The sequence below is a fragment of the Phoenix dactylifera genome, chromosome 4, assembly GCF_051530095.1.
Source record: "Phoenix dactylifera cultivar Ajwa chromosome 4, Ajwa_hap1_PhDact_Kaust_v1.1, whole genome shotgun sequence".
In the NCBI taxonomy this organism is placed as follows: Eukaryota; Viridiplantae; Streptophyta; class Magnoliopsida; order Arecales; family Arecaceae; genus Phoenix; species Phoenix dactylifera.
Genome location: NC_143193.1, coordinates 54,030,014 through 54,053,448, shown reverse-complemented (window position 1 = coordinate 54,053,448; position 23,435 = coordinate 54,030,014). Strand labels below are relative to the sequence as shown.

The following is a 23,435-nucleotide window of genomic DNA, read 5'->3' as shown; positions in this document are numbered from 1 at the left end:
GCGGAGGCCCGACACAGCAAAGTGGACTATAAGGTGCGCCTGTATGGTTTACTATATCTGGTTAGATAGAAATGGCCAAATCTTTAAGCATAGATGTGTGCATTCGAGAATAATAATGGACAGAGCTCTATTTTAGGTTGCTGAAGTATCCAGCATCATTGCAGCGGCAGTGTCTAAGGCGACTAGGAATATCTGAGGCTTCCGTTCAGCTTATATAGCGGCCAAGATGACTATCGAATTTCTCGAAGCCTCCACCACCTAACTTCCTCAAGGTAAATTTCAATGGCAATGTCTTAGATCGTGGTAACATAGAGAAAGTGGGCTTTGCGATCAGAGACCATGAATCCATATTCGTAGCAGAGGCCGATGCACCTTCGAGGAGTCTGTCATCGGAGTAGAGCTAAGAGCAGCTTAAGAAGGCCTCATCCATGTAAGGCGCGCATTGGGCGCATGTAGCATTTACCTGGAAGGCGACTTAGCTATGATAATTGACTGAATCCAGAGACAACACAGCACTAACGAGCTACACCCATTGCTGCAGAACATATGTGGGATTTCGAGGGAGCTTGACGCTTTACGAGCCATGCGCATCTTTCACTACCAGAAAACACGCGTATAGTGACGGAAATTCCCATCACTATACCATGTTTCCGGTCACTAATACGGAATTTGTGACCGGAGCTTCCGTCACTGAATTGGTTACAAAAACACGCGTCACTAAACTCCGTGACAGAATCACCGTCACTAAATCATTACAAATCCAAAAATTAAATATTTAAGAAATTATGTATTTTCCGTCACTAACCAGTCATTGAGTTAGTGATGAAGGTAACTTGGTCACTGATTTTGTCATAGAATTCGGTCACAAATTTGGTCACTGATCTGTCACAACCTTCAGTGACAAATTTAGTCGTCACAGACATGGACATAAATTTTGTCACTAAATTTGTTATTAATTCCGTCATTGATCTAGTGACAAGGTTACCGTCACTAATTTATCACAACTCACTGAGCAGAATCAATTTTTAATAACCAAAATTCTGTCACTAAATTTATGGCTGCTCGTCACAATACTTGGTAAACAATTCAGTAACCAAATTTAGTCACTGATCACATTCCAATAACTTGGTACATTTGGTACATTGATTCATAATAATAATAATAATATCATTAATAGTAAAGGCATTCAACATTACGCAAAAGTTTTTTAACATGTCATTCAAAATAGGCATCAACATGTCCTAAATCCATCAAAATCAAAGTACAAAAAGTATGTCATAACAGAGATTTCATTCCTCCTAGGAATGCAAAGACCTATCCTAGGATTGCTCTCTTGAGGGCATCCTTGCTCAGGACAAAACCCTTGGCCAGCATGCTGCTCACCACATCCTCTGCCTTCCTCACTGTAGACTCAGTTGACAAGAGCCTCCCTTCCTTCTGCAGCACCAGAAAAAAAAGAAGATGGGAAGACAAAAACAGTGAAACCTTTTGAATTAATATAAGTAGGTTGAAATTACAAAACTGAAACTGGAAAAACAAAACAAAACAAAAGAACCAACAATTACAAGCCTGATAATCTCACTAAATGGTTCCCAATCCCTAAGACAGTAATATATAAAAGGTCGTTAACTCTGACATGTTCTTTCTTGTTGAAACATAACATGCGAGCAAGACCTATAATCCCAAAAATGAAAGACACAGGAAAAATTTTGGTCCACCAGTTCAGAACTTTTGTTTTTGAAAATTATCACCACAACCTACTAGTACAATTATAAAGTAACACTCGAACGATGAAACGCTAATGAACGTGGCCCACACGGCTTTGTTTTTTCATTCATTCTTTTTTCAAGGAGAAAACCACCACGTATACAAAATTAAAAGCAAAAAGTCACAATATGGCTTTCATGTCATGCAGAAACCTGAGAGTCAGATGATGAAGAAATCTATTAAATATTCACAATTTTCTCTTATATTTCCCTCCCACCTGAAATCCAGGCCTCATAACAAGAACAGATCTTCCATATTTGTCAAAGTAATCAGCCCGGTAAATCTTTCCAGTGGCAGCTTCATGGGCAACATCTTCCTAGTAGTCAATAAGAAATTACATCAGGAAACAGAAAGCTACAAACAAACTTGTAATCATGTAGGCTTTACCAAAATATCAAGAATGAGTGGACTCTAAAAATTCTATGCAGTTGATAAATGCAACTTATCTTCACTTTCTTTCAAAATAAGGGCTTTGGAGATATAAAAATTTGATGCAGATTCTTCCGTCTTACAGTTGAATGATGGCACACTAATAAACTAAATGAAGGAGGTAGATCACTTAATCTTTGCGTTCTGTCAATTTTTGTTTCGCTCTTGCCAAATGTGGGCAAATGGTCATTGTGTCTTTTTGATTTAATGTTTTAATAAATCTAGCCTCTTCTTAGATTTGAGAGGAGTTAAAATTCAGAAATAATTTGATTGGTCAGTGACCAACTTGTGTTAAACTACAGTTCTTCAAGAACATAAAGAACTCTACCCATACCCAGCGAATGGCTTCTGGCTTGTATTTCAATCTCCATTTCACAGTCTCTTTCAGCATTTTACATGCCTTTTCTGCATTCTAGTTTCTTGACCGGAGGTACCTTGATATTGAAGCATCTGAACAGAAGTCTGGCATTGCTTCCGACAATGGACCAATCATCCTTCGAACTTCATTTATCTGCTTGGAAAAGGCATCAACATTACCTATATATGATAAGCATGATACAACAGGAACCCCTTAACAATGTTGTGAGACATAATATTCCATAAAGATCTTAACATGCTTGCTCAAAAAAAGGAAGGAGCTTAAGATGCTCTTCAAGTGAAAACTATAGGATGCTTTTCAAGTGAACACTATAAGATGCTTCAAGTGATAACCAAAATTCGGAATGAAGATGTCATGCATAAAACTTAAGAGGCATAAATAGAAGCATTTAGTTGGTTAAAATGAGTATGTTTACCTTTGCTTGCTGTTCTTCAGGAGACAAGGCTTTCTCAACAGCACTCGATCTTGATTTTCTCAAAGGCATTGTTATATAATTTAGCAAACTTCTGGAAGATCTAAAAATTAAATTAAAATGAGTACATCTGTATACCAGTAAGAAGATCAATAACAAAGATTGAATTTGCCTGTGAGGGAAATTTATAGCTAAATGAACCAGCAGAATCAATATATTTTATTTCATAGAAGAGAGTCTAGCTCCTATGTAAATAACTTTAAATACCCAAATGTAGCCTATCTGGAAGAAAAAGAAATTAAGTTTCATTGATGTACATGATGCTGTTAGATATATGTTTTACATGATTCAGGGCTTATCTATCTTGTGCTGAGATTATTTTTCCAACAAAGCAATGAAATGTTTAGAATCAATTATAAAGAGAGAAAATTATACATCCATCAATTCTTACACAGATACAGTAATTGACTAAAGAGAAGCATATTCAAATGACATGTTAGACAAATTAAGAAAAACACGAACATTCAATTAGACTTACATCTTGTAAGGATCGGCATCAGTGAAACCAGGAGGTTTTGGTATCGGAATCAACACATGTGCACAAAATCAAAAGAAAAACAAACAAATAAAGAACAAATCATGAGGGCGGAAAATCCTAGAAGTATGAACTATAGCGCTAAACAAAAATCTCTGCTGTATATCCACAAATTGCAGCCTCCTGGAAGCGGCGGAGACCTTTTTCTTCAACCAAAAAATTACCCCATTACATCAAAAACCACGGAATCATCCAAATCTCTGCTGTATATCCACAAATCGCATCACAAGAAAAAAAACCCCAATAAATTAAGCTTACGTTCCACCATTTTATATGAACCAGACACCGAAATCACCCAGAAAAAAATATAAAAATAGTAACAAAGGGACAAGCACAGGTACCTCAAGCAATATCACAAGCATTTCATCAAAAATCCGAGGTGAAGAGATCTTATCAGAAAGACCGCCCCGATCTCGAGCATTTCACGAGAGATACAGAACGAAATCCCGCGATGCTGGCCTCGGATGTGAGCTCTCGAAGCGAGAATCCGTATTCGAGGAGACTCGAAGAAGATCAGGTAGCTCTCGTCGGCGTAAGGAGGAGGAGAAGGGGTTAGGAAATCCGGACGGTCATCCCTGCTGTGGACAGCCTTCCAGTTAGGGATTTGTTGGATTTGGGATGGGGGGAGGGGGGGAGGAGGGGTTAGGGATCGCCCGGGGGGGGGGCGCGGGGTGTGGGTGTGGTGTGGGGGGGTTGAGGGGCGGCTGCAGGGGCTAGGGTTTAGGGGGATTAGAATTTTGGTGTTGGCGCCGGGCGGGCGGGCGGGCGGGTCGGGGGGGAATAGAAATTAAGCGCGGCACTTATATTTCCTCCTTTTATCTTTTATCTTTTTTTTATTTATAATTACTCAAAAATATTATTTTTAATATTTTTGGAATTAGAAATTAAATTTGGTGACGAAAATTTCTGTCAATAATCTGTCACTATCAAAAATAATCTTTTAAAAATTTATAAAAATTTGGGTTGCAATTTTTGTAACGGATGAATTTGTCACTGTCTCGTTGCAATTTCGGTTACCAGTTTTGTGACAGATATCTCATCACTACGGTGGTCACTAAGTTTTAGCGCCCACTCTACCCGTATATTTTGTGACCGGTCGGTCACTAATCTGTCACTAAGTTTACGCCATGGTGACCAAATTTCTGTCTGTCACTAATCCGTCACAAATAGTGACTGATAATGGGCCGTCACAAATTTTTCGTCACTATATGCGTGTTTTCTAGTAGTATTTCGGAAAGCGAATAAAGTTGCCAACTAGATTGCATCCTTTGCCGCGCACTAGTCGGAAGGTTTTCTTCGGGAGAGAATTGAGGTTGTCTCGTCGCTTTGCTTCAAATACTTGTTTCGGATTGTTCTGGGTGCACTTGGCTCGTATAGTGTGCAGCGCCCATTTATCAAAAGGAAAAAAAAAAAACTTTAATCAGACTCCTAAGCATTTTTTACCTTTTCTATATTAGAAACCGAGCAAACCATTAGTTAGATAAGGTGATGATGCATTTCATGACGTAGGTGCAACGCATGCAATGTTTAATTATCATCCCAGCAAGCACAAAAAGTGTGCGGAAAGCATCTCTCCTTCCCACCCCCACCTAAAAATTTTAGTCTCTCTGTGTCCCACCAAGAAACCTTCACAGCGCCAGGATTTCAACAGTCCTGTTTCTCTCTCTCCACATTGTGGGGCCGCCACCAGCTGACGCGGCATCTGACCGCGTCTATGGATGATTTGATCTGTGCTAGCTGGGAGACACCGCCTCATGGACTTGGTGATAAGCTTCCAGGTCACAGCCAAAGACTCGGAAGAACCATTCAAAAAGATTACGAGCATGGCAATGACCTAAAAGAGTTCTATTGCATAGGTGGTGGAACAACCTCCTTCCAAGCTCCTTGTGCGTGCATCAGAGAGAGAGACAGAGAGAGAGAGAGAGAGAGAGGAGGTATGGCAGAGGAGGTGGTGGGCGCCGTTGTGGAGAAGCTGTCAACCGCCGCCATCAATGAGCTGGGAGCGCTGCTAGGAGTTCGGGATGACATGCAGTACATCAAATATCAGCTGAATATTATGAAGGCTTACCTAAGGCGTGCTGAGGAGAGGCAGGACGCTAACTCGGTTGCAAGGACCTGGGCGAAACAAGTGCAGGAATTGGCCTACGATGCAGAAGATTGCATCGATGAGTTCATGTTTCATCTCAGCCAGCCGACTGCGCCCGGCCTTGCAGGTACAACTCTAAATGATGCCCAACTGAAACAGACCAAATATTTTCAGAATCCGTGATATGATGGCCTATTGGTTTTGAGAATATGCGAAACAGACCAAATATTTTCCATGTCCCATCTATTTTGATCCCGCTGGTGACTTTTTAAGACAATTGTTTTTGATTGAGGACCAAAGACTTATTCTGTACCAAACTTCTTCTTTTTTTTGTACCAAAGAAGGATTGGGATAAACTTGGCCTAGATGGAACCACGCAAAACCAGTATACAGCATTAAAAATTGTGATTCCCACCGCCCAAAATCTTTCTTCTAAATCGAGCTTAATCCAATTTTTAAGATAAAGAAGATTGATCCTGATTACCGAACTCCAATTTCGTTATCTTTTCAAAATCTAAAATAGCTGGCTTTTCTGTGGGAGAGCCCTACCTATGTAAGGTTCAAACCCACAGCTACTCTTCTCACAAGAGATCCAGTTCTTTTGGATATTCTCATGTGTTGAGAAAATGTGCCTCGAAACTCGAAACGACCGCAAATTGAATTCGGCTCAAGTTTGCTTGAAAAATTCTGTGCCAACCGAATGGAGTCGACCCCTAGCATCTAGGAGTCGACTCATGTGAAGCTTGAGTCGACCCCAGGGATGAGAGGGTCGACTCGCATCTGCCACAGTGAAGAAACAGAGAGCAGTTTTTTGGGTTGCCTGCAGGAGTCGACTCCAGCCCTGCAGGAGTCGACTCCAGCTCAGGAAGACAGAGCGTGCCAGTTTCGGTGCTGATACTTGGAGTCGACCCGAGGATGTCCGAGTCGACTCGAACTTATCAGGAGTCGACCCCTGAAAGTGAAGAGTCGACTCCTGATCACGGGATTGATTGAAACGATGGCAAGATGGGTTTTTTTTTGACTTAGGGTTTTTCGTAGGGAAGTTTCCTTATGTGTTGAAAACCTATAAATAGGGTTTTTTGGTGAACCCTAGGTATGATGAGAGCGGCTGTAGTGAGTTTCTTTTGGAGTCCTATCTCTCTTGTAAGCCCTAGGTGTGCAATCTCCAACAGGAAGAGAGATCATTGTAACCCTTGCTGAATATATTGAATCTGTGCGTGTGGCCTCCGTGGACGTAACCCGTATTGGGGTGAACCACGTAAAATTGTTGTCTTTGTGATTGTTTGATTTTATTCTCTACTTCTTCTTCTTCTCGATTCGTCTTTCCGCAGTTTGGATCCAGGAAAGGGAATAGTACGATCTAAGGGTGAGTGCTTTCAAGCTTCACAACAACTGGTATCAGAGCAACGTTCCCTGTGTTCCAATGGCTGACGAAGGAAGATTGAGGATAGAGAAATTCAACGGACAGAACTTTGGTGTGTGGAAGATGCAGATGGAAGATTACTTGCTCTCAAAGGATCTGGATCTACCACTGGGCGGAGAAGAAGCGAAGCCGACAGACATGCCGTCGGAGAAGTGGGAGCGTCTTGATAAGAAGGCGCTCGCCGCTATCCGTTTGTCCTTGGCATCGGAGATCCTCGCCAATATATCCAAAGTAAAGACTGCAAAAGATTTGATGGACACACTGGCTTCCATGTATGATGAGCCAACAGGAGCGAACAAGGTATTCCTGATTCGACGATTATTCACTTTGAAGATGAGAGACAGTGGGAGTGTTCATTCACATCTGAGTGAATTCAATACCCTATGTGCCCAATTGGAATCTGTGAAGATCACGTTCACTGATGAGGTGAAGGCGTGGGCTCTTCTAGGTCAGATGCCTGAAAGTTGGGAAGGCTTTATCACGGCTGTTAGTAATTCTTCGGGAAAGACTACAGCGAGGTTTGATGAAGTGGTAGCTCTTATTCTGAGTGAAGAGGCTCGAAGGAAAACCCTGGATCCATCAGCAAGTTCATCTGGGAACGTGCTGGCCTTTGAAGAACGTGGAAGGACTTCAAAGAAGGGAGATAGAAATAGGGGTGGACGATCCAAGTCTAGAAACAAGTCTAGACCTCTTGGAAAGTGCTGGAATTGTGGGCAGAAGGGTCACTTGAGAAAAGACTGCAAAGTGTCGAAGAACAATGGTGGTTCTGACACTAAAGCAAGTGCTAATTTAGCCGAAACTGCAAGTGAAGATGATGCCCTGATACTTTCCTGTGATATTCATCCGGAGTCGTGGATAGTCGACTCAGGTGCCTCGTTCCATGCTACTGGGAACAAGGCAATCATCTCAAACTATGTTGCAGGTGATCATGGCAAGGTGTATCTTGGTGATGGAAATAGTTGCAACATCGTAGGAAAGGGAGATGCTCAGATAAAGACATCAAGTGGGATGACTTTAACTCTGAAAGATGTGCGACATGTACCCAAACTGGCTCGAAATCTGATTTCGGTAAGTCAGTTGTCGGATTTGGGGTTTGTGACCACCTTCAATGATGATGCTTGGAAGATCACTAAGGGAGCCTTGGTGATTGCTCGAGGTGTAAGGTCAGGAACTCTATACATGACAGCTGATACTGATTCCACCGTCAGTGCTGCAAATCCGACTGTTGATGCAAGGACATGGCACATGAGACTCGGCCACATGAGTCAGAAAGGGATGAAGGTGATGATGTCCAAAAGAAAATTGGGAGACCTGAAATCTGTGGATTTGGAATTCTGTGAAGATTGTGTACTGTCAAAACAGAAGAAGGTCAGTTTTTCAAAAGGAGGTAGTACCAAGAAAAATTCTAAGTTGGAACTCGTACATACTGACGTATGGGGACCAACTCAAGTGGCTTCTCATGGAGGAGCAAGGTACTATGTCACGTTCATCGACGACGCTACCCGAAAGCTATGGGTCTACTTCTTGAAGCACAAATCCGATGTATTTGAGAAGTTCAAGAGGTGGAAGGCTTTAGTGGAGAATGAGACAGGTCAGAGATTGAAGTGTCTCAAGTCTGACAATGGGGGCGAATACTGCAGTGATGAGTTTGAGGCTTATTGTGCCTCAGCTGAAATTCGAAGACTAAAGACGGTTCCAGGAACGCCACAGCAAAATGGTGTTGCAGAACGCATGAACCGCACCATCAATGAGCGGGCACGATGCATGAGGCTTCATGCAGGGTTGCCGAAGATTTTTTGGGCGGAAGCGGTCAGTACAGCAGTGTATCTGATCAACAGAGGGCCTTCAGTTGCATTGGAGCTTGGACTGCCGGAGGAAGCATGGACTGGGAAAGAGGTGAAACTATCTCACTTGCGTACTTTTGGTTGCATCTCTTACGTGCTCGATACTGCAGACAATCGAACCAAGCTGGATGCAAAGTCAAAGAAGTGCACATTCATTGGGTACGGTGGTGATGATTTTGGATACCGACTCTGGGATGCGACAGATCAGAAAGTCATCAGGAGCAGAAATGTTGTATTCAATGAAGAGGTTCTGTACAAGGACCTGCAGCAACAGACGAGCCAAGGCGTCAAAGCTGTAAAATCGGAATATGCAGAGCTGGATGATGAAACAATGTCTCGAGACGATGAAGAAATTGCTGAGCCAGTAGGAGAAGCACAGCAAGAAGAAGAACCTCCAGCTGATATCCCGATTGCTTTACGCAAGTGTAAAAGAAATAGAATAACTCCGTCTAGGTATGCTGACTCCCTACAATACCTGTTGCTTACAGATGGTGGTGAGCCAGAAAGCTACAAGGAGGCTTTGCAGGTTGAAGCCAGTGACAAGTGGAAGCTTGCCATGGATGATGAAATGGATTCCCTATCATCCAACAGGACGTGGGACTTGGTTCCACTTCCGAAGGGGAAGAGAGCTTTGCACAACAAGTGGGTATACAGACTAAAGCTTGAACCAGATGGTTCTGAGAGGTTCAAAGCGAGACTTGTTGTCAAGGGTTTTCAGCAGAAGGAGGGCATTGATTTTGACGAGATCTTTTCTCCAGTTGTGAAGATGTCTACTATCCGGATGGTGTTGAGTATAGTGGCAGCCAAAGACTTACATCTTGAGCAGCTTGACATCAAGACTGCATTTTTACATGGCGACCTTGAAGAGGAAATCTACATGAAGCAGCCAGAAGGATATGTAGTGAAGAGGAAGAAAGATTGGGTGTGCCGACTTCAGAAAAGTCTGTACGGGTTGAAACAAGCACCTCGTCAGTGGTACTTAAAGTTTGATCAGTTTATGCTGAAGAATAAGTTTCAGAGGTGTAATGGTGATCATTGCTGCTACTTTAAGGGATTGAAAAGCTCATATATCATTCTACTTCTGTATGTAGATGATATGTTGGTGGCAAGTGCCAACATGGGAGAGATTGTGAAACTGAAGAAACAATTATCCCAGGAGTTTTCAATGAAGGACTTGGGTGAAGCCAAGAAAGTCCTTGGGATGCGTATCAGCAGGGACAGGAAGCTTAAAACGTTGAAGTTGTCTCAAGCAGAGTACATTGATAAGGTGCTGAAGCGGTTCAATATGGACGGGGCTAAAGCTGTGAGTACTCCGCTGGGCGCACACTTCAAGTTATCCAAGCAGGAGTGTCCGACTACGCAGGATGATCGAGATGAGATGAAGTATGTACCCTACTCATCAGCGGTCGGAAGCCTTATGTATGCCATGGTTTGCACGAGACCGGATATTGCCCATGTAGTAGGAGTGGTGAGCAGATACATGAGCGATCCAGGCCAGGAGCATTGGAGAGCTGTGAAGTGGATATTGCGGTATCTGAAAGGAACCAGAGACTTAGGACTATGCTATGGTGGTCCTGATGTTTGCCTACATGGTTTCGTGGATTCTGACATGGCTGGAGACATTGATGGCAGAAAGAGTACTACTGGGTATGTGTTCACGCTGGGAAGTGCTGCAGTTTCATGGGTTTCGAAACTGCAGAAGATTGTAGCATTGTCTACGACCGAGGCCGAATACGTTGCTCTTACTGAAGCGAGCAAGGAGATGGTTTGGTTACAAGGTTTGATGAAAGAGCTTGGCATGGAGCAAGGCGATGCAAAGTTGTATAGTGACAGCCAGAGTGCTATACATTTGGCAAAGAATGCTGCTTTTCACTCAAGGACCAAACACATTGATATCAGATATCACTTTATTCGGTCACTCCTCGAAGAAGATCTTTTCCGGCTAGAGAAGATACATACAATGGACAACCCAGCAGATATGTTGACAAAGGTGGTTACTCTTGAGAAGTTGCACATATGTGCATCTTCGGTTGGTCTTCACAGCTAGAAGTGAAGACAGAGGTTCACACACATAGAGGATGATTTGGAGATCATGTTGCTGATGGGGTTACGGTTATTTCAGGCTTGTTTCTCGGCAAGTGGGAGATTGTTGAGAAAATGTGCCTCGAAACTCGAAACGACCGCAAATTGAATTCGGCTCAAGTTTGCTTGAAAAATTCTGTGCCAACTGAATGGAGTCGACCCCTAGCATCTAGGAGTCGACTCATGTGAAGCTTGAGTCGACCCAAGGGATGAGAGGGTCGACTCGCATCTGCCACAGTGAAGAAATAGAGAGCAGTTTTTTGGGTTGCCTGCAGGAGTCGACTCCAGCCCTGCAGGAGTCGACTCCAGCCCTGCAGAAGTCGAGTCGACTCCAGCCCTGCAGGAGTCGACTCCAGCTCAGGAAGACAGAGCGTGCCAGTTTCGGTGCTGATACTTGGAGTCGACCCGAGGATGTCCGAGTCGACTCGAACTTATCAGGAGTCGACCCCTGAAAGTGAAGAGTCGATTCCTGATCACGGGATTGATTGAAACGATGGCAAGATGGGTTTTTTTTTGACATAGGGTTTTTCGTAGGGAAGTTTCCTTATGTGTTGAAAACCTATAAATCGGGTTTTTTGGTGAACCCTAGGTATGATGAGAGCGGCTGTAGTGAGTTTCTTTTGGAGTCATATCTCTCTTGTAAGCCCTAGGTGTGCAATCTCCAACAGGAAGAGAGATCATTGTAACCCTTGCTGAATATATTGAATCTGTGCGTGTGGCCTCCGTGGACGTAACCCGTATTGGGGTGAACCACGTAAAATTGTTGTCTTTGTGATTGTTTGATTTTATTCTCTACTTCTTCTTCTTCTCGATTCGTCTTTCCGCAGTTTGGATCCAGGAAAGGGAATAGTACGATCTAAGGGTGAGTGCTTTCAAGCTTCACAACACCATGTGGGTCTCCTCTCTCTGGGTGGCCTGTGTAGTATAACACTTCTTTAGGATCCAAATCCTCTGTAAGGAGCCCAAACTCCTGGAACTTACCCATAGAGTCCATCTCAAAATTTCCAGAAGTTTCTCCTCTCTTTTTTTTTTTGATAAAAATGGAGGTTGCAGGAGCTTCCCCCAGTTTTCATTCCAAGCAGAAAATATTTACAAAATAGTAAAAGAGAATTTACAAGAGAGATGGAAGAATTGAGGCTTGTTACATAGTAGGTGCCAAAGAAACAACACTCCTCCAAAGCTTCTCATGCTCCTCTGCTTTGCTGGTGCAAAGGCACTCCCGAGTGTGGAATCTACTTAATGCCCTTAAGAGAGTTGCATGAATTGAACTAGACCTTTTTGAAATATCCGTGAGTTACGTTCCTCTCCAAATTTCCGAACAAATAGCTGCTAAAAGTTGATCCCCTGCCCTTCCATACACTGGTTGATGGTTCTTGATCCTCTATTTTGTACAAAGATCGTGCAGACTTGTCGGCGAACCTTTCAGCTTCAGTTGCGACTGTTGCGTTTTAATGGAGAACCGGATGCTTTTTGAAAACTGGCACCTTATGAACCAATGGTTGGCTGCCTCAGAGGTGCTGCCACAAAGAGGACATCCATCAGAAAGATGGAATTTCCACAAGTTCCAAAACCTCCATCAAAAGAAATTAATATGGAATTTCTGTTTCTTCTTTATGGATTAAAGACCTTCGGTACATTCAGAGTAGATAGATGCATGGTAGACTGACATGTTATGGATCCGAGCCCAAATTGAATTCCATCAAGAAAAGCCAAACTTGGATCTTCTTTGAAATTTTTATTTTTGAGCAAGTTGGATATATATGAATCTTGTTTGAAACTTCTGAGTGGGTTTACGCCCCAACTTCAGGTGCCCTGCAACGTTGTATGCGCTTCCTGCGCACTTTGAAGGCACGCCATCGGATAGCTAATCAGATCCAGGATATCAAATCTGGAGTTGAGCGTGCCACCCAGATGAGGTTGACCTATAATATCAGCGAGACCACCCAAGGAGTCGCCACCATCCCTGCTCCACTGGATCCTCGATTGCCCGCTCTCTTTGTCAAGGAAGCGGAGCTGGTCGGTATAGACAAGCCCAAAGAAACGCTAATTCAGTGGTTGACCACAGAGAATGAGCCTCAGCTCAGTGTGACTGCGGTGGTCGGCATGGGTGGGCTGGGCAAGACCACTCTCGTTAGGAATTAAGGTCTACGAGAGTCTGAAGCTCGGCCAACTTTTCCAATTTTGTGCTTGGATCACCGTATCCAAATTCCATATCAAGGATCTTCTGAGAGACATGATTCATGAGCTCCAAAATATTCCTGGACAGGAAACGGACCCACTCACGCCTGTGCAACTGATTGAAAAGCTCAAAGACCACCTTGAGGACAAGAGGTATCTGATCGTTTTTGATGATATATGGGACACGAATGTATGGGAAAACATCACGCCTGCATTAGCTGATAGCGAAAATGGTAGTAGGGTCGTGGTAACTACTCGGAAAGAAACAGTAGCAAACACTTGTCGCTCTACCTTCCACGGTGGTCATGTCTACAATCACCAACCTCTCTCACATGAACAGTCCTGGGATTTGTTCAGCAACAGAGTGTTCAAGAACTCCAAGGAAGGTTGCCCTCTAGACCTCGAGGAATTGTCTGATGCTATTCTCAAGAAATGTGGGGGGCTACCACTAGCCATCGTTACTATAGCTGGTCTGCTAGCAAGCAAGCCCAACAAGACGAGGGAGGAATGGCGGAGAGTGCATGATGGCCTTCGATTCGAGCTGGAAACCAATCCTGACCTCGAGAGAGTGAAGCAAATACTGAACCTCAGCTACAACGACTTGCCTTACGACCTCAGGTCTTGCTTCTTGTATCTCAGTAAATATCCAGAGGACTACGAGATCAAGCGCAGGCATGTGGTGGAACTATGGGTGGCTGAAGGGTTTGCAAGAGGCATTCATGACATTAGTGCAGAGGAGGTTGCGGAGCGATATTTTGATGAGTTCATCAATAGGAGTATGATTCAACCATCCAAGGTCAGCTGGGATGGGAAGGTGAAGAGTTGTCAAGTCCATGATGTGATGCTCGAAGTCATAGTTTCGAAGTCAAGGGAGCAAAATTTAGTTTCTCTTCTCGGCGAGCGCGGCACAGCATCATTGACGTCGGAACAAAAGATTAGGCGTCTATCTGCCCATACATGGAGCCATCTCGAAGGCACAGATTTATCTCATGTCCGATCAATAACCGTGTTTGCATATTTCGGATTTCCATTAGTTCCTGATCGATTGAGGCTTTTGAGGATTTTGGATCTGGACAAAATATGGTTGCACGGTGGACATCTCGAGTGGATAGGGACATTAGTTAGCTTGAGGTATGTGAGTATTTATTTGCTGCAACGTCATGCGCTCCCCGAGTCTTGGGGAAATCTTCACGAGCTAGAAACACTCAACGTCAGACCTCGAGTGCAACTCACGAGTATCACCGGGCTCCAAAGACTACGTCAACTTCGGGGATCGCCTCTCCATTTGCCCAACGGAGGAATCGCGAATCTGAAAGCCCTGCAAGCACTGGGAGACGTGGTCTGTTCAGCAGGCCGAGGCCAGATGATAGAGGAGCTAGGGGAGCTGACTCAACTCAGACACTTAAGCCTGATGGTAGTCGCACCCGTGAAAGCATCACGCATCTCCTCGGCGGAGATGCAGCGTTTGTCTGCATCTCTTGCAAAGTTGAACAGCTGCCTCCGCTCTTTGAAAATAAAAGTGACGGACCTACTAGACCAGTTTCCTTGCCTGGAGTCTGTATCCCCTCCTCCACTGCAACTTCAAAAGCTGGCACTATCGGGGCCTCTGAAAAAGTTGCCTAGTTGGGTTGCTTCCCTGAAAGATGTGACTGAGATTAGACTACATGGCACTGAATTGGAGGATGGCGACATAAAAGACCTTCAAAATCTACCCAATTTGGTTAATCTCGAACTGAGATATAATTCCCATGCTGGACGGGACTTGTGTTTTGCCGGGGAAGGATTCCCAAGTCTCAGAATCCTTGTTCTTGGAGGACCTAAATCCATGAAATCATTGACATTCGAACAAGGAGCAATGCCTAATCTCCGGAGACTTGCTATGAGATTTAATGGAGGGTTGTGGAGCGGTTTGTCTCACAACGTACTAGTTTATGGACTCGAACATGTTCCTGGGCTCAAGGAAATTGCCTGTCGTGACCCTCGAGATTCTGAAGATAGACTGCTACCCTTGGAAACCCATCACAGGCATCCTCCATATTTCGTCCTCCCTTTATAGCGACAAGGCAAGCGTGGATCATCCTCACAGCTCTCTATTCCCATGATGCAGATGACTTGTCGGTCCTCCCTTCCCCAATGCCATCATCCAGCGGTAAGTTATCTCGGGTTGTTTTATTCCTCTCTTTATCTCTTGTGCTCCTTGTCGTTTCTATGTTTTCAGTTGTAGCCGGGCTTCTATATATTGATGATGAATTAGTTTTCTTTCTAGGTTTGATTCGTTTGAAGATGTTTGTACTTATTTCTTTTGATTTCATATCAATCCCGCTGATTAGTTTTTCTCAAATATACAAATTGCTGACACCCTCTAGGTGTCCTTTTCTAGGTGAAATATTTTTTCTTTTCTTGGCTGTAAACCAAGCCATCCTAAACATCCTAATTCAGCCCCCATGTAATCGGTTCCCGCCCAACTCAATATAATTGATGCAAGTGCACGATACAACTAGCAGGTCTTGAACGATCACTGGTTCCAGAAGACTCTCTTACCAGAATCAGTTGGTTAAACCGAATCAGTTGTAACAGTTTCCAGTTCAACTGATTCGATCTTGATCCCTATATAAGGGAATGTAGTAATCTCAGAATGTTAACGAAAAACTGAATGAAACTCTTCTCTTCCTCTCTCTGAAACTTCTCTCTGAAACCTTCCCAGGCGTTATTTACTGTAGCTTAGAAGCTCTTCATGGTATCAGAGCAGGTTACCTTCCTCCTCAAATTCCCACCCTCTTCCTTCCCAATAGTCGTCTGAAGCTCTCAAGAACTGATCCTCCAGCCAAGGCAATCCAATTTCCAATCAAGAAGTGGTTCATATCATCTTCTTGCTGCCATTCAACCAATGAAGAGCTGCAGTTTCACCACAACATATGTCTTCCGGTTCATTCACCCTGGAGGTAGTTCTACCAGAACTTGAAGAACAAAACGACCCAGAATCAATGGATACTACGAGAACAAGAGATGACACAAGGGATTCTGAGGATTTTGATATACCATCCAAACTGAAATTTCTGATCTCTCGAATAAATTCCCTGGTTCCCACCCAGCTCACTGCAGACAATTTTCTCACCTGGAAATCCCAGATCATCCGATTGTTCAAAGCAAGCGGGTACCATGATTTTCTCGACGGACCCTCATCCTCAACCTCAGGTATTTCCGCTGACTCTGACCACTGGTTGTTCCTTGATCAGTTCTTGGCATCAGTTCTACAGTCAACTATCTCTCCATCAATTCTACCATTCGTCATAAATCTGGCACACACGCATCAGATCTGGTCTGTTTTAGAACGTCGGTTGAACTCCGTATCAAGATCTCATGTCATTCAACTAAAGAACGAGCTCCACAGCATTAAGAAAAATGACAAATCCATGCAACAATACTTGACTCATGCTAGGAATATCGTCACTGCCCTTGCATCTGCCGGATCTCAGCCTGATACCGAGGACATTCTACTACATATTCTGAATGTTTTACCTTCCTCCTATGATTCATTTGCAACGGCTGTTAGAGTCAGAAGCTCTTCAATTGATCTGGATGAGTTATATGCCCTTCTTAGCAGTGAGGAAATCATTCAAATAGCCAAGGACAAGCAGTCGACTAATTTTGACACAAATCTCGCATTACTTTCTCTCCGTGGGAGAGGAAGAGGCCGATTCTCTTCTGTTAACAGGGAGCTTCACTTCAGAGGCCGTGGTCGCGGTCGATCCGGACACTGGCTCCCATCTGGCCGCAGCAAAGATCCTAGAAGCTTACCAGAATGCCAAATTTGCTTTAAGCGAGGTCACACGGCAATCAATTGCTGGCACAGACTGGATTCTACTTTTTCGTCTGATTCGTCTCGTTCCTCATTCAGTCAGAAGGCTTTGCTGGCTACTCCTTCTGAGCACTCAAGAACTTCTGATTGGGTTGTTGATAGTGGGGCTACATCCCACATGACCCCTGATCCGTCCGTCCTTCAGAACTCTGCACCGTATCAAGGCCATGATCATGTGTCCTTAGGCAACAACTCCACCATTCCGATTCATCATACTGGTACAGGAATTCTTCAAACACCGTCACATAATCTTCAACTGTCTCAAGTTCTTCATACTCCTGGTATTTCACATAATTTACTGTCAGTACACAAACTTGCCTGTGATAATAACTGCACCCTGATCTTCAATTCTTCTGGATGCTCTATTAAGGACAACATCACCAACAGGATGATTCTTCACGGTCGATGTACTGATGGGTTATACAGGTTCCCTTTTCAGTTTTCTCAACTCACTACTTCCAACCCTCATACCTCACCATCTGGTTCTACTGCTCTTCTAACTTCAACTACTTCACATGATACATGGCATCAAAGACTTGGTCATCCGGGCTCTGCTGTTCTTCGCACCCTTATGTCAAGAAGGCTCATTCCTAGCACCAAGCAGTCTACTCTCTCCTGTCAGGCCTGCCGTATGGCCAAAAGTAACAGACTACCGTTTCATAAGGCAGTTCATACCACTACAGCTCCTCTTCAACTCATTCATTCGGATGTTTGGGGACCTTCCTCTGTCTCCTCACAGCAAGGGTTCAAATATTATGTTTCCTTTGTTGATGATTTTACCAGGTTTACTTGGGTCTTTCCAATTCAATACAAATCAGATGTCTTTCCTATATTCGTACACTTTAAGAGCTTGGTTGAAACTCAATTCACAGCCTCCATTAAAACGTTTCGTTCAGACAGTGGTGGTGAGTTTATCTCCCAGAAATTTTCTTCTCTATTTTCTAAGCATGGTATTCTTCATCAACGGTCGTCTCCTCATCATACTCCAGAGCAAAACGGGGTTGCAGAGCGGAAGAACCGACATATCCTGGAATCTATTCGCAGTCTTCTAATTGCTTCTTCTCTCCCAGTTTCATTTTGGGTGGAAGCTCTATTAACCTCTGTATTCCTCATCAACTGTGCACCGTCTCCTATTTTACACCACAAATCACCTTATGAGCTTCTCCATGGACATCCTCCGGACTATTCTCTACTTCGGATCTTCGGATGTCGATGCTTCCCATGGCTTAAGCCTTACCAGCATAACAAATTGGCTTCACGTTCCCTTCCTTGTATTTTTCTTGGATACTCTACTCAACACAAGGGCTATCGCTGTTACAACCCTGCAACAGGTCGTGTTTTCATATCCAGGCACGTCCAGTTTGATGAGCATATCTTTCCTTTCTCTCAGGTAACCTATTCCTCTTCAAGTCCACCTACACCTTTGCTACCTACACCTTTGCTAGTTCCGGACTTTTCAATCTGTCCTCGTCCATCTCATATCCCAGCAGTACAATCTCCTTCTTCTTCGTCTGCGACGGCCACTGTTCGGTTACCTCTCTCTTCCCACACTTCTTCTTCGCCTGCTACCACTAATACTGGCACACCTTCAATCTCTTCAGTACCTTCAACTGCCGTTCCTACATCCTCGTCTGTGTCACTACCAATCAGACATCCTATGATAACCAGATCACAAACTGGGTCTCTAAAACCCAAGAAAATATTTTCCCTTCACACAAATATTTCTTCCCTCGTTGAACCCACCTGTTACTCTACCGCTGTTCTTGATTCTAATTGGCGTCAGGCAATGTCTATGGAGTTCAATGCCTTATTGGATCAACAAACTTGGAGACTTGTTCCCAGACCAACAGATCAAAATGTTCTTGGGTGTCGATGGACCTACAAAATCAAGAAACACTCAGATGGATCCATCGCACGCTACAAAGCACGTTTGGTTGCTAAAGGGTTCAATCAGGAGTTTGGTGTTGATTACACTGAAACGTTCAGTCCGGTTGCCAAGTTTCAAACAATCAGAGTGCTTCTTGTTGTTGCCCTGACCTCTAACTGGCCTATTAGACAACTGGACATCTCAAATGCCTTTCTCCATGGTACACTCAATGAAACGGTGCTTATGGAACAGCCGCCGGGTTTCGTTGACTCATCCTACCCTCAGCACGTTTGTCTTCTTCAGAAAGCTCTGTATGGGCTGAAACAGGCACCACGTCAATGGTTCTCCACCTTCTCCTCATTCCTTCTTGAGCAAGGCTTCACTGTTAGCAAGGCTGACCCCTCTCTGTTTCTCTTCGATTGCAAGAGCGTCCATATTTACATCCTAATATACGTTGATGATATTATGTTAACTGGAAATAATAGGGATGCAATTGCTGATCTTCTGCTTCGACTTCAGCTCAGGTTCAAAGTTAAGGACTTGGGGAATCTGTCTCAGTTCCTAGGGGTTCAGTTCGTCTTCTCTTCTCAAGGTATCTCTCTTCATCAGCAGCACTATGCAAACATTATTCTGCAACGTGCTGGGTTAGAGCACTGTAAACCAGTGTCCTCTCCCTTACCTACGAAGCATTCGACCTCCTCTACAGATTCTATCTTATTTTCAGATGCCGCACTCTATCGACGACTTGCTAGATCCCTTCAATACCTGACTATTACCCGACCAGATCTTACTTTTGCAGTGAACTATCTATGTCAATTCATGCATAAACCATTGAATTCTCACTATCAACTGCTTAAACGAGTGCTTCGTTACGTAAAAGGAACATTGGATTTTTCACTGAACTACCGTCCCAGTTCTTTCGTCCTCACCGCCTATTGTGATTCAGATTGGGCTGGTGACCCCTTTGATCGCAAGTCCACGACTGGATTCTGCGTCTTTCTCAGAGATAATCCCATCTCTTGGTACTCCAAGAAGCAACCTACGGTTGCCCGATCGTCTACGGAGGCCGAATACGGGGCGTTAGCTATTACATCTACTGAGATCATATGGCTTCGCCGGTTACTGCGTGAATTTCACATTTCTACTATCACTCCCACTGAACTTTTGTGTGATAATGTCTCTGCCTTGGCACTGGCCACTAATCCGGTTTTTCACGCACGAACCAAGCATATAGAAATTGACTATCACTTCGTCAGGGAGAAGGTGAAATCTGGTGAAATTAAACTCAGCCACATATCCTCTATTGATCAACCAGCAGACTTGTTTACAAAAGCTCATTCTTCTCACCAGCATCATCTTCTCTGTTCCAAGCTTCATGTTCTTTCGACCTCTCAGCTTGACGGGGGGTCTTGAACGATCACTGGTTCCAGAAGACTCTCTTACCAGAATCAGTTGGTTAAACCGAATCAGTTGTAACAGTTTCCAGTTCAACTGATTCGATCTTGATCCCTATATAAGGGAATGTAGTAATCTCAGAATGTTAACGAAAAACTGAATGAAACTATTCTCTTCCTCTCTCTGAAACTTCTCTCTGAAACCTTCCCAGGCGTTATTTACTGTAGCTTAGAAGCTCTTCAGCAAGTACTACACTTAGTCATCTCTCATATATACATATATACATACGTACATTATATATATGTATGTATATGTAGTATATATATTGTTGAGATTGGATCATGGAATTCTACATCAATAATCTAAACCATTGAACATGATATATCATCTCTAAACTATTTATATAGAAAAAAAAATAGAGACTTTTATTTTATTCATCCGGTGGTTAAAAACTTGTATAATTTTAATATGTGAAACTATATATATATATATATATATATATATATATATATATATATATATATATATATATATATATATATATGACCACTTAATGCATAGGCTAATAGTTTTCAAATTATATGATTATTTACATATAAGTAATTTAGAGATAGTAAATTACATTTAGTGGCTCGAATCTTCAATATGAAAACTCTATTGTCTAATCTAGATCTCAATAGATTTGGGGGGGAGATTTGAGATATATATAAAGGAGAGAGCGATTTTGATACGGTATAATTATCCCAAAATATGAAGTGGGGTCCTATTTTTACAAAGAAAAGAATATGCACATCATTGTAGGATATGAAGTGGGATCCTACACTGTCGGCTTTCCACCGACATTGTAGGATGGGTAGCCTTTACCTAACTTGAGGTGGAGTGGATCTACAAGGAAGATGAAGGACCAGTTTGTTTAAAAAAATTAAATCATCTAATATTCAACTATAACTCTCAAAAGCTGCAAATATTATCATATCTATAATTTTAGGATTTTTCTTGGATGATAGTATTTTTTCCTTATACTTAGGAATTCCATGAGTGCCATAAGAGAAACTTGGATCATTCATTCAGCACAAATTCCTACAAAAATTTTAGGAAACACCAAAGCAAACCTCAACCTCAAAAAAAAAGAAAAAACAAATCAAGGTACTAATGAAAATAATTGGCTCCATATCTATTTGGCTAGCAGCTCATGTTTTTATTGGTTAGCAAGCTGAGTCCAATTGAATCGGAACTTTCTTGATGATCCAGTGAGTTTTTTTTTCTGGTTTGAAAGGACATATGATTTAAGAAATATGGACCCCAAATAATGAAACACGCCGTCGATATTGAAAATTAGTTAAATTAGAGGAATAGAACGAAGAAGAATAGATGAAAAATGGCGCTTCTTTGCGACCTTTGCTCGAACACTCGGCTTCTCTGCATCAGACGCTCCTCCATTTTCCAACCCGGAAGCCCTCGGAACCCGTCAGCGACGACGGCTTCGGCGGCGGAGAGACGCAACGCATCTCCGCCGAGGAGCCGGTCGGCTTTTGAGACTCACATCTCCCTCGTCCTGGCCCTAGCCTCCCGGGCCTCTTCCGTCTAAATTGGTTGGCCGGCGAGGTCTAATTCATCTGAAGAATGAAAATAAAACTGATATTTGCGTTGTGATTACGACTCCATTTTTTGGCAATTGTATTCGAAGTGCAGCATTTGTGCTGATTTTGTAGGGGGCGAAAACGTAAAGTTTTGTGAAATTTTTATTAGTTCAGTTTAGTGGAAGATATTCTCTTGTATTTTATTTCAAGCGCAGCACCTCTCTGATTGAAAGTCTGGTGCACAAAATCTGAAGTCTGAGAGGAGTTTTTCTGAGAATACATATATGCATCATTACAATGATCTAGTGGCAATATTATATCTCTGTTCAACTGTTTATGATATATATTACAAAATTTTATGACCATCAACAGTTTTCTTTATTTCTTTATATATATATATATATATATATATATATATATATATATATATATATATATATATATATTGAGAAAACGAGTTGTAATTTGCTGCAGCAGTTCTCCGATGATTGTATTGTGTCATAAACAAGGTAATTTGTTTAATCGGTCCAGATGATTGCATTAATATAATTAGCTGATCCATTCTATTTGATGGCCAAAATAATTTTAGAAAATAAGCAGCAAATCATTCACATCATTTGCATGCACAAGAAATTAATTTCCCTCCTCTCTCTCACACACACACACACTAAAAATAAAAGAGAAAGAAACTAATTTCTATTGTCAATGTTTAATGTTTTTATAACAACCCAAGATCTCGCCCAAAATAGCTATCCGGAAGGTATTATTTGGATTCCTTGATCCTATATAAGTACTCAAAATCTACCCAGCGAATAAACGATGTCGGACTAAACACGCGCCTGCACGGGTCCTCACATACTCCCCTTGTTTAAGCTCCGACGTCCTCGTCAGGCTAAGATTTCAAATCTATTCAAATCTAATCACAAACATCACAATTGGCCCGTGGTTAGCTTCAATAGATCCGTACTGCAGTATCTTCTAGTCCACATAGGAGATAGGCTAGGTCCGCTTTGATACTATTTGTAACAACCCATGACCTCGTTCAAAATGAATAGCCAGAAGATATTATTTGAGTATCTTGATCTATAAGTATCCAAGATCTACTCAGCGAATAATTGATGTGGCACTGGTCCCCACATTTCTACATTTTATTTCAAAGTTTTACAGGTTTGTTTGTTGTGTAACTACTTCTCTCAAATTTCATGATTTTGATTATTGTAACAGTTGGTACTCTCTCTCAAAAAAAATAAAAATAATATATATATATATATATATATATATATATAGAGAGAGAGAGAGAGAGAGAGAGAGAGAGAGAGATATGCTAAGCATCGAGAATCCAAATTGCTTGAAGCTCTAAGAAGCGATACTCAATTCCAAGTGAAAGAGGATGCATTAGTAGAAGTTGCACAGGTAGAAGCTTCCTTTTCTTTTTTTGAAATATACAGGTAAAATTTCATTAACATGTTTTTGTAGGAGTGGATGAATTCATGGGGGAGTTCTGATTGTGGATTTCACCTGCTCTGTTCTTCTGCAGTT

At 42.5% G+C, this 23,435-nt stretch overlaps 1 long non-coding RNA gene and 1 pseudogene across 2 annotated transcripts; one reads left to right on the top strand and one right to left on the bottom strand.

Moving 5' to 3' along the window:
* Positions 1-2,054: 2,054 nt before the first annotated feature.
* On the bottom strand, positions 2,055-3,165 carry LOC149767842 (uncharacterized). Its single transcript, XR_016400426.1, has 3 exons — positions 2,991-3,165; positions 2,531-2,707; positions 2,055-2,083 (listed from the first exon to the last, which is right to left on the bottom strand). It is a non-coding gene; the product is annotated as an uncharacterized LOC149767842 (long non-coding RNA).
* A 2,057-nt stretch (positions 3,166-5,222) lies between these two features.
* On the top strand, positions 5,223-15,536 carry LOC103705927 (disease resistance protein RPM1-like; annotated as a pseudogene). Its single transcript, XR_016400404.1, has 2 exons — positions 5,223-5,795; positions 12,825-15,536. The product of XR_016400404.1 is annotated as a disease resistance protein RPM1-like (transcript).
* Positions 15,537-23,435: the final 7,899 nt, after the last annotated feature.